Genomic DNA, 12324 nt, shown 5'->3' on the forward strand with positions numbered 1-12324 from the left:
CCTAACCTCTGCGAAATTTGTGGCATGTACTCCTTCATTTACCATTAAAAATAAGAAAAATGTATGCTTACTTCTTTTAGCCCGATGCGTTAACCATTCGACCACGACTACCCAATCACCCCGGCAGGCGGGAAAACAGTAAGATACAAATAAACAAACACACATAGATAGATTGATAGCCCCCGCAAAGTAAGTGATGTACCCTAAGAATGCCAACGCATTAAAAGAATGCCACAACAGTACAGTGTCTTCTGCAGTTGAAGCATGACAGCAGAAGGGTACATTGCATCTGCTGGCAAATACTTGTATGGTACCTACTGCACCTAAATTCTTGTGCAGCATATAGGACCTGATATTAAAGTGCCACGACTGGACACAGTAGGAGGCTTAACCTCTACATAAAATTTATTTTGAGGCCACCATCGCCACAATCACAAAATGTTCGCCAGGTGTTACACTCTTGTAACACAAGAAAGCGAAAGCCTGCTGCACATTTGGTAATGCATGAAATTATACAATCGGTGTTAGAATTCTTTATACGACATCTTGGTAATGCCTTAAGTTATACAATCGGGAATAGACTGCTTGCAATACATAACGAGCCGCAACGGGAAGTACAAATGTGGCTCTTAGGCGCAGCGGCAATTGCGTGAACGCTTCTTCATTGCTCGCCGCCGACAACCGCCGCCGCTCCGACTTTGACGTCAATGCTCAGAGAGCGCGCGCCCACTTTTCTCCACAACACCAGCTGGCGCGACAGAAATTACTAAACCTAAAATTCGGCATTTGTTCCCTTCACGCGGCGCAAATTCTGAACGAACTCACGTCCTCCCAGGGAAACGCTTGTTCAAGGATCTTAATTTCCGCGGGCTGCGATGCTCTGATGACGTAGGATCTGAACCTGAGGGTTGCAGACGCTTCGTGCTGCACCAAATTCTGCTTCTAAAAGTACGCGTCTGCTTTCCGCAAGGCGGTCAGTTCCGTGACCGTTTCCTTGGCGTGCCGCTCTTATCCGGTCGCGCGTCGCTTCCCTTCGTGCTCGCCCTCCAAGGCCGTGTGTATGTCGTCAGCCGTCGCAACGCCTCAAATTCGGTACGCATCGCATACTACGGTAGTCTCTGCAGATCCTTTGCCCTCTTACGCTCCTCTTCCGCTTGAAACTTTCGCGAGCTCATTGCTGTGCCTGCAAGCAAAGGCTACGCGAAACATACCGCAGCTAGCGCAGCCGAGGTGCGTCTATCTGTGGATCGCATACCTGTACCGGCGAGTGGAGCAACGGGAAGAAGCACCATGTTAGTACGATATGCGGGCGGGCTCGCTGGACTGCCCCGGTGTCAGTGCCGCGTAGAGCGCATGTGAGAGCGCCCGCATGTGCGTGGAGCAAAGATGGGTGGAGCCAATAGCAGCTAGAAAGCGCGCACATGGGGCGGCGTGCGCATCGGCGATAAATTTGTGACCTTGGACGGCCTCGTGTTTCAGCTTGTCCCCGACTAGGCAAATAAATGCTTCGCATTTAAAAGCAATTAGCTTCTCTTTGCCCAATGGTTTGCTGCTTTCAGAGATTCCGGTTTTAGCTGAACGCATTTCGAAGAAATCAAACTCAGCCTCCAGTATTGCTTTTGCTGGACATTATCAGTGTGCAAGGGTAGAATTTCCAACACCGAACAAATGCTTAGTTATGTCCATGCCTTGTCCTCTTGGCTGGACATTGCCTACTTCGGAAGCTTTAAGGAACCAGTCCCTAACATATGTTTTTTTTTAACTATCAAAATGAAACTTTGTTTTTGTGCTTTGTGAAATGTAATTACAAAGTTCATGTTGCTTCCTCCTGTTATAATTTATCGTTTTTTCTCACTAATCTTTCTGCACAGTTTCCCCTAGACTCTTTTGAACCCCTTTCCACCACGCAAAGTACCACACATCCAGGTAAGGCACGTGCCAGCAGAAATCTTTGGTTTGGAATAAAGGCATCGGTATATCTGTTTCTTTCATAAACAGAAGTACGGTTATTGATCTACTCGCTAGTCATCGCGGTTGTTCAAACTGTGGCCGAGTGGTCGTCCAAACAGAAGACGAACCTAGACGCTAAAGTGTATATGAGCTCTGAGGTTTTATTTTATGTTCTATTTATGTTCCATACGTTCCGTATGCAGCGAACGGGCTCAATCTAGCTATCGGTTGCAATATGCGATCTCGGTTATTTTCTAAAAAAAACAGCCTGCTAGGAGAACAGGCCGAACGCAATCATTGTGTCAGTATTATTGTTAGCATGGTCATAAAATGGTGACCTGAAAATAAAGAGCCCTGGCGAGAGACTTTCTTACTACTTATTTTTTTACGCAAGTAGAGAGCCGCCGGTAGGCTTTATAGTTATAATGCGGTCAGCACTCTTAAAAACTTAACTCAGTTCGCAGTGCTCTTTAAAAGTATAGGTGGCGACAGTGCCATATAGAAGTTGCAAATTGTAAACTAGCGGTACTTTGTGCACGCTTTCTTCAGTGACTGTATTATGAAAACCACTTAAAACAAATAACGTGACAGTACTGCTGGATAAGCTAAAGTCGAAAAAGAGCGTTCTCAATAGCACAATGTGCTGCTTGAAAAGCACTTCTATGACGGGAAGTTAGACCGATTGATCAAAACGGGAGTGTTCCTATTTTGTTTTTGTATTTCTTTGGCACCCTGTCATTTTGGACGTCACTGTGCTTTTGCAGCACAGCCAAAATAATTGAAGTTTGGATAATGACTCGCGCCCCCTCTAATTCCCGGCAGTGCTTCCAATTTGCGACGATATCAGTGGCCAATTTCATACGCGTTCCAAGCTTGGCTGCGTTGCCATACACAATCATCTGATCGAAAGTCACCGCAGTGTTTTTGGCAGTGGAGCTCTAACAAACGCCGTAATGATACTGTGTAAAACGTGCATGTTGCCGTAGTTTCCTTCTGCATATGCAAGTAACTCAATCAGGCAAGTGGATTCCGCATTTACCCACCAACGAGAAATGTATGTTGTATTGTTCTAGTACTTAGTCGACGAGTGGTAGTACTAGGAGCACGAAACACAAATCCTTTTTCCTCAACTTGCACATGATGTGGCCACGAAAGAGCGGACAGACATCCCCTTGCGTCGATGACAAAAAGAAGAGCGGTGCTGCAGATACTACATAAGATATTTCAGCCGGAAACCTTCGTTATAGCACCTGCGTGGAACAGTCCTAATGTTCGTCCCAGGCCGCAAGCACTTACATACGTTATCGGTAACAACGCATACACAGGAGACAAAAATATTCTAGTGTATCTTGAAATCTCAGGTTGGTTATATTAAAATCACTGTGTGTGCAGTTGGTGATGGAAAATGTAATCATAATTCTCATTATCGGCTACGACACAAACGTTTCGTTCAAGTGCTGCAAGAAAAATTATTGTACCACCACTGCCTGCTCTTTTTAAAGGATAGCTTGCTTAAAGAAACAATGCTACAGTGAACGAGAGATTACTAGAACAAAATCGCTGAATGTCACGGAATCTATTTCTGCTCCCTGTATTGGGTACTGCTAAAATTTGGCCATCGGACTTGTACGCAAACCCAAGATATCTTTATTTTAAAATATATCTTCTAATGCATGCGCTAGGTATTTGAATCACTGGCAGAAGCTTTAGGTTAGAAAAAGCAATTCCCACTTTCAGGCACCTAATTCTCACCTTGCAACCGCACGTCTGCTACCAAAATGGTGAATTTTCCTGCAAACCACAGATCTAATGTACATCCCTGCGCGAAATAAAGGAACCGCCGCATTATTATGCCACCTTACACGCCGAAAAATTGTATACGGCTGTCCATTAGATCCACCTGCCTCACTTCCCACGTAGAGACTGCGCCTATGTCGTATAGCTAATGGGCGTTTAGGCTAAGTAGGAACATTGGCGACCACCTATGTCCGTGACAAAGATGACGATAAAGCTTTATTGATCAAAAAGCCAGCACGTTTTTGTGATTGAATTTTTTTATATTACACTCGAAGCACATAATAGTCGAGCATTACTGGCACGCTCGCCAGCCGTGACGTCACAAGCAGCATGCTTGCCGAGTGAGCATGTAAATTGCGGTGAAGAATCCGCTTTCCAGCTGTGCGCGCATGCGGGAAACTTCTGCTTTGTTCAGCGTGTCGTTGGTAATTGTTCAACTCGCAGCTGCTCAAACAATGCCACCGCGGCACCTATGAAGCTCTGTGGTGTGTCAGAGCGAACGGACCAAGGGGAGTGCTCCGTATCTTTCTTCAGGTTCCCCAAGGAGCCCGTCAAGGGAAAAGCTTGGGAGATGAGTGTATGCAGGAAATACTGCCGTTCATATGACGCTTTTCTTTTCTTCTCGGAACACTTCACGCCAGACCGCGAGAATGACGATTTGTGCCTGCTCGCCGAGTTCGGGATACCCGTGAAAAAGCTGAGGCTGCGGACAGACACGATGCCGCCGCGTTCGCGCACCGACTCAGTCCGGCAAACAGTGCGCCCGGCCAAACGTCAGCCTCGCTATTTGTTTTCACCGACATCGGGTGCAATAAAGCAAGCAAGCAACCTATGAAAGCAATTGTTAGATACTACACGTATGACTAGCAAATAATTATGTCAAAATGATGGGTCGCCATTTTTTATTATTTTGGTTGATTTTATTCGCCTTCACTGTGCAGGGATATTCTTCGTCATGTTGGAACCGACCGTTGGTTAGAAGAAAGACATCACCTGACAGCATGCTTTGAAGCCACCTGAGAGACAAGGTTAAGTTATTAAGTCAATGGCCTCAAACCACACAAAAAATCCGCCTTATAATTCCTAGAATATTGTGGCAAGTTTATTAGAGTCTACCCTCAGTGACAACAATTGCCGTTTATTTGATATCTTTATCATTCTTCGTGTTTTGGCCTAGTGACGACATTTTTGATATTCTCACAACGTAGAATATTGATAAATTGATAAATTGTCTGTTGTTATCTAATGAGCTCTGCCACATATGCAGCATCCCGTTTTTTCGTTTGTAAATTCTTGCTAATCACCCACACATCCATGTTTTTACTTACGAAAATAAAGGTACCTTTTCATTGTATCAAAAGTTCACAACAAACATGGCAGAAATTTCGTCTTCTTGGCTTACACACATGAAATACAGCAAGAAACACTCTTATTTTTTTACAGATATTAGTGAGCAGCTGCTTACGACTCACTTTCTCCAAATATTTTTTTTTTCACACGGGTTCTAGTACGAGTAGAAATTCTGTTTGTATATGCACGCATGTTTCTTCAGCACTTTGAATACGAAGTAACTAAGGCACAGTTAGTGTATTTACCAATAAAAAGATTTCTTAATTTTTGAGATCCATGAATGTGAATAAACTAACATTCATACCCTTCTTGATAACTTAAACGTTGATATTATTGAGAAATGAAATTGTTTCTTTGGTTACCTTTGACTAAATATTGGCACTGCGCATTTTTTATGTGAATATGCTCTGCAACACAACCAGGACGATAACTATTCTAGGAAGTAGTTCTTTTTTCGCACGCGTCTTTAGCTAGAAGTTACATTAAGTTAGAATATATTGAACCATCGTCGGAAGTTTAATGTAAAAATATGGACGCTCTTTCAGCTTTTCCGTTGGCACCTAATATGATTTGGATATTCTATCGTGTTTTTCTTGTTTTCCGCTGGTGTAACTTAGAACGTATTTTTAGCACAATCTAAACTTACACTTGCGAGTGCGATATCTTTCATAACTGTGGATTAGGAGCACAGAATGCGTCTGCTAAAATTGTCAGTCGTTTTGGAGATCAGACAAAATAAATGACGTCTTTTGGAAACAGAGTGCAAAAAGCTTATGCTGGCGAAAAAGACACAAGAGGAACTTGCGTGGTATTTCGAATGTGTTAATGACATGCCCTTGATGTGTTTAACCCTAAAGTAAAGCAAGCAAATTTTCCAGCATATGCGGAAGCACACAGACGCCAAAAATTGGGCAATTGTTGATAACCCTGAGGTAATCCCGAGAGAAAGATCGCCCTCGCTGTGCCCTCGACTAACTTTGTCAGACCCCAACATTGAAGGATTTGAAATCAGTTCAGCGCTCCAGAAATAAAAACAGACCCTGATTCGTCACTGATGTGTCTGGTAGTGACACTAGCACGTCGGCGTTGCAGTGCCCTGGTGTATTCATTTGATTAACTTTGTGTTTTTCTTGTGTTATCATTGTGTTATTAATGTAAAGTACGACTAAGACAGGCATAGCGAACGAGATGAGCGAACCAAACTCGAAGGTGCTAGCGAACGAATGCCTTTACCCTACCAAGCACAGAGGAGCATCTGATGACGTAGTGCCGCGCGCGCCTTTACATGCGGGCGAGCAAGCGAAGGAGGACGAGGAGGGAACGACGCGTAGCCCCTTAGCGAGTCCCTCCGACGTTGACGTCAGAGCATGTGGGGAGCGCGCACAACAGCTGCGCGCGAGCGAGCGCATGCGAAGGGAGCATTGGAGAGAGGGCAGAAGAAGAGGAGTATGTGACGTCAGCCGTCCGCTCCGAAAGACAGGTGTTCATTCTACGTGAGACAGACATGGCGCTAGTAATTAGCCCAATTATTACTATGCCCCTTGTCTATGTGTAACGTCACTGACGTCAATTGCGGGTGTGCATGGCATAGCAAATTTGGGCTAACTTGTACTAACGTGGATGATATCTAAACTGTGAGATTATTTCATTTGGTGTGCGACAATGAGTGATTTCTTATTATTTTCTGATCATTCCTGTCTTGACTCAGTTTTATTTGTAACTAAACTTATGCTCTGATGTCATATCAATCATCAACCTTAAGTAGAACCAGAGATTTCGAACATTTTTATACCTTAATGATTTATTTTGAATTTAGAAACACTTTTTCTTTAGATTCGCACGAACCGTAAGTCGGAGGTCAACCGGAAGTCGCCGCTTAAGAAACAAAGAAATCACTCGCTGCTCTTGCCACTAAAACTTCACAGCCCTTCATCAGTCGAGAAAATGGGTGCAAGCGAAGCTTGTGGCAAGAAGACACTGTCACAGGCGTACCGCTTTGCTTGCCCTAAACTCGGGGTGAATTCTTCGCGGACCGCGCAACTCGGGGTCTGCGGCTCTTTGCTGATGTTACGCCTGGGCTTCGGAAGCCGTTCCGCGAGAATCGATGCGCACGTTGTCGACGACAGCCCTTTCCCGAGCGAGTTCGCAGCGCCGTTGCTCAAACGCAGCCTGCTCCTCGGCGGAACTCACCACGCGAGGCGCTTCCCATCTGGGCGCCAAAACTGATCTGAGGCGAAGGAAGCCCAGCGGAGCTGGCTAAAGCCCCTCTCGTCCCATGTCCCTCCCCGCAACACACTAAACAACCCTGAGTGGTCACGTACGTGACGTGATTTGGCACCGCCGGAGCTTTCCCCGCACCAGCAGTACTATGGGAGCAGCCGGGTTTTCTTTCTTTCCTTCTTTCTTTCTACTTTCCTTCCTTTCTTTCTTCTTTCTGTCTTGTCCCTGGCTCATACCCGCATATACAATGTGGGTATGCGCCACACGTGACTTCTTCCTTTCTTTCTTTCTTTCCTTCCTTCTTTATTTCTTCCTTCATTTCTTTCCATTCCTTCCTTCTTTCTTTCTTTGTTGTCCCTGGTTCATACCGGCATATCCGTTGCGGGTATGCGCCACACATGATTTTATTATCGTTAATCGTGACGTAACAGACGAGCATGTGATTTTATTGATGTCATGACCTATCAGTTATGTTAGTCATACGTTCGTACCCTTGCATGCCAATTTCGGTATACACAAAGTGAATGAGACGCGAGTTTTTGACAGGCTTTCGATAGTGCTTTAGCGTGACACCACCACCAACAACATCGCCACCACCACCACTGCCGACACTTGTGAGACAATGCAAGCTTCGCTTCAAAAAAGTCGCAGTTTCGCCCGAAAGACGAAGTATCGATTGCGGTAGCAAATTAGTAGACAGCTATACGATGTAAGGATATTAGTTTTATCGGCCGCGTAAACTTGTAAATATTCGCTTACTATCTAAATAAACGAGCACGGTGTCACGCGCGCACAAGTAAACATGTACACATGTCGCTCGATGGCCGCGGATACTCGTCAAAACACTGGAGTGAGAAAGCGCACCAACAGCAGTGGGTAAATTGACATTCGCGCTGTCTGTCGTTCCGCTTCAACACGAACTAAACGTCGAAAGCACAGCGAATACGAAACTATCGGTACTCGGCGCATGCATTTTGTAACCGTCGCAGATCGCTTTGAAGATGAGGCCCCCGCAGGCGCACAGTTCGGGCTACATAGCCGATCGCTTTCAAGATACAGTGGCCGCGCGGCAGCTCCGTCAGCAGCAGCCGGAAGAGCAGAAAGCACTCCCCACCCCCACCATCTCCGTCGCCCCCTTCCCGTGCCCCGTGAGCGAACGAAGACCACGCGCGCTTCCGACCGCCTACCTCTCTCGCGTGCGCGAGACTAAGCGGCGGTTACCGGCTCATCCTAGCACGCTTTCACTCGCGCACACAGCGTAAGGCGCGCGGCGACAGTTTTATTGCCGTTTGACTTTATACGGAAACTCACAGCGACGAAGACAGCTACGGCGAAACTGCGTTTGGAGTAAAAAAAGAAATAATCGAAATAAAAAAAAAGATCACTAGACGCACCCATTCTTCTGAGCGCAGTCCGCGTTGACAGGAACCATGCTAAGTCAGGAAGCATGCTTAGCCCCGCCGTAGCTATAGGCGCTAGATAGGATAAAGTAATTGTGCTTCCTAATTTGCTGTGACATGCCGTTTGACCTGTGGAAACTTGGCCATCGTAGGTTTTCCGTTAAGCTTTAACATTTCGATTGCTTGTTTCCGCATTATGAAACTGTAACAGCCGCCAGCACTTTAAATAAATATCCGATCATGTTCGTGCGTGCCTGCGCTCGTGCTTCATCGCACTTCAGGGTTGAACAATGGCGCATCTTGGGTGAAGCAAACGATCCGACGGTTAGAAGTTTACCATTGTAATAAATGCTGCAAAGCGAGTTGTGCAATCCAAGTGGGTTACTAAAATAGGGCGCTAACAAAATTCTACTAGCATCAGTATTTCAGCAGCCAACAACATCAATCTTGTATGAATAGCATGCCCTAATCTCGCATTCGATATGCCTTACCTGGCTTCAGCGACCACTGTCTTCAACCTCTTCAGATTAACCTCTCTCGACCTTAAACAATAAATATTGCACAACTTGATAAGTGTCATAATTACAGCAATCAGTTGTGAAATCATTGTGTGTTGTTGCCTATATTGAAAAGGTATTGAAGTGCCCAAAGAGCAGACTACCAAGAACTTATTCACAGTTGTGGTAACAAAACCAACAAAACTGTGGTGCTGTTTCCTCGTAGGTAACGTTAACATCGCATGGCAGAAACACCATATAGTTGACTGCCTAAAATAAAATAAAATTTGTTACTAACCTAAGTAGAATCGCAAAAAATATCGACAGGTAATCTGTTAGTCAAGTAAGTGAACATGTTCAGGCAAGGGCAATAAAAAATTATGCCATATGGCATAAGAATAATTCCGCCCTGTTATCTATAGGAATGAAAACTCTCAATCTGGTATGTATTCATGATAATTCCAAGAAATGAATTACCTCTTTTCCTTGCAAAACTTAAATTTGAAATGGCCTTTATGTGTCATTGCAGGAGCTGCCTATGGACAGATTTGCAAGCAAATTATTTCTATGGATTCCTTCAATGAGAATCTTCAAGGTATGACGTTAAATTTTGTTAACATATTTTATCCAGTGATTCAGCTTTGTGATTATGTTTAGCTTGTGTTCCTCTTTATGATCAGTTGACAGCAATATTGAGCACTTTCTTCAATCAATACTTCATGTAGAATTTTTTTCAATCTTTACACCATCCCGGCATAATATTCATGAAAGTTCTGGCACGAAACACAACGTTAGTTCTCTTTATGTGAGTGTAACGTCAGCTTTCCTTGAGCTAATTGTATTCTTATACATTTTGAGAAGCATTCATAAATGGAATAATGTTTAGTGCATCATTCAAGCTACTAGGAGAGTTTTCTGCTCATAGACCATTTTATATAGCTAATAACAATCTTTTCCCTTACTGGGTTCATTAAGGGATTCCACAGGGGATCTTTCTGGCCCGTTTTTAAGTAATATTATTTACGGACCTACGCTTGCTTTACTTTCTCTAAGAACCGTATGCAACAGTGGCTGCGTAAAGGTTTCCGTAACAACAAGTCGTGACGATTGTAATGTGTGTAGCAGCATTTCTTATGAGTACGTCTGGCAAATTCAATGAAATCACAACTTTTTTGATAAAACTTACGTCGTGTTGTAGTTGTTTGACGGGTAGTAGAGCTAGGCTTGAAAAACCTTATCATCCTTCCCTCAATTTTCCAATTATGATCTGCAGGAAGAGCCCAGGACTGAGTTGCTCCTATCATTGTAAACAGAACAAAAACAAATGTGGCCAAAATAGTCACAATATTTATCCTAAATACCTTCGACATGGCCGACTTCATCACTTCAGTATAGCTTTAGCGCAGCAGCTTATATAGGCACTTAAAAAAAAGAAGGTGCGGCAGAATAAGGGCTTTAAAACTACAAATGCTTTTTTCTATGTCTTCCATAGTCAATTTCGCGTATTTTCTACTTGGACAATTGCAATTTTTTCTTGTAATCTGCTCGACGAAGCTTCCCAGGCGCTACGTCTCCCTTAGCTATTCTCTATAGTGTAAAATATGCCATGAAACATTGTCCCGCTGAAACATAACCGTGAAATGGCTCATTTCGATGTTCCTTGCGTAATGTTAGTTGCCACCTGTGTTCATTCCTTGTCATTTTTTGCATAATTCGCGCAGAAAACGCCAATTTATTGGCGTTCATGTTGTATTTATATTTCAGCACGCATCGCTTTATTTGAATAATTCTAAGAAACGCTGTACACATTGTACTTTTGTCTGTCTCGTTTGTGCTACGAAATCATATCGAGCCGACACAGGTTTTACCTGTGAACGTGTGGCTGCATTTCTTTAATAGCTTCAAGTTTGCAAGGCCAGGTGAAAATAGCAGTTGGGAGGCGATGAATATTTTAGTTTCACTGATAGACAAAAAGTGGCCAGCTTACACGCCATGTGTCGCGCAGCATTAGCATGCGACACACATACCATACTTACGCCAAAGATGAAATATATGCAACTGCCCTGTAGCTGAACAGAAATAAGGTAATTTTGTTTCAAATCGTGTGGAGCAAGTCAGACTATTTTTCGTACTTCGCCTAATTACGTTTTCATTATTGATTATTGAACTTGTCGAATATAAAATACACAACATAAGTACCATTAAAATAATTGTACACCACCCTGAAAAATTTCCGGCCTAGCTTTGGGTTGCTCAATACGCGCTATATAAAAGTTTATTTCCGAAGCCTGAGAGAAAGGCCGCGAAACACGAAAAAGTGCGTGTTGCCCCGAAGCACATTTTATATGTTTTGCCGGCTTTCTTTCAGGCTTTTAAAAAATGGTGTAGCACGTATTGATCAACGGAAAGTTCAATAGGGAATTTTCGAGGAAGGTCTACAATTTCTTCATTCACTCTTTTTCTCCGAATATATTATTTACGCTGTTGAATACATAATAATAATAATAACGTTATTAGACAAAATACAAAAATAGCGTAGCTTGCACTGCAGGCGCAATGCTAAAGAAACAGCGCAGCTGATGGGCAACTTGCTAGTCCTGGCTTTTGGGCTAGGCTAAGCACGACCAAGTCATCCCCAGCATTTTCCGGAATTTATTGATTATTGATTGATTATCGATTAGCTATCTTGAGCTATCGAATGGCTATAGCAAGGTATTGGCCACGTATTTGGGCTAGGCTAAGCAATCCCAAGTCATCACCAGCATTTTCTGGAATTTATTGATCATTGCTCGATTGTCGATTAGCTTTTGAATGGCTATCGATTGGCTATCAATGACTGACTAAGCTTAAGTAGTCCCACCCATGCTTAGCTAGATTTTGGCTCGCCTTCGCTAGCTCACGGGGGTATGTGCCATTGTGCTTGGACCCTTTCTGCACAACCGCCAGGATCAGCCCAAAATTTCTGTTCGCATGTTCCGGACTAATGCTCGCGCATTAAACAGCTCCTCCGTTAAAAACAGCCTGACTTGCTACAAGTGGCTGCAATCAACATTACCTTGGTTTGTCCAGTTATGTGACACATGCAAAGTTTTTTTCTTTTTAATTTTTGG

General features: G+C 43.8%; 1 long non-coding RNA gene across 1 annotated transcript; it reads right to left on the reverse strand.

The window, feature by feature from the left end:
• Positions 1–4696: 4696 nt before the first annotated feature.
• On the reverse strand, positions 4697–10617 carry LOC125945299 (uncharacterized). Its single transcript, XR_007466798.1, has 3 exons — positions 10401–10617; positions 9209–9259; positions 4697–4763 (listed from the first exon to the last, which is right to left on the reverse strand). It is a non-coding gene; the product is annotated as an uncharacterized LOC125945299 (long non-coding RNA).
• Between the last annotated feature and the right edge of the window lie 1707 nt (positions 10618–12324).

Source organism: Dermacentor silvarum, chromosome 5 (genome assembly GCF_013339745.2).
Source record: "Dermacentor silvarum isolate Dsil-2018 chromosome 5, BIME_Dsil_1.4, whole genome shotgun sequence".
In the NCBI taxonomy this organism is placed as follows: Eukaryota; Metazoa; Arthropoda; class Arachnida; order Ixodida; family Ixodidae; genus Dermacentor; species Dermacentor silvarum.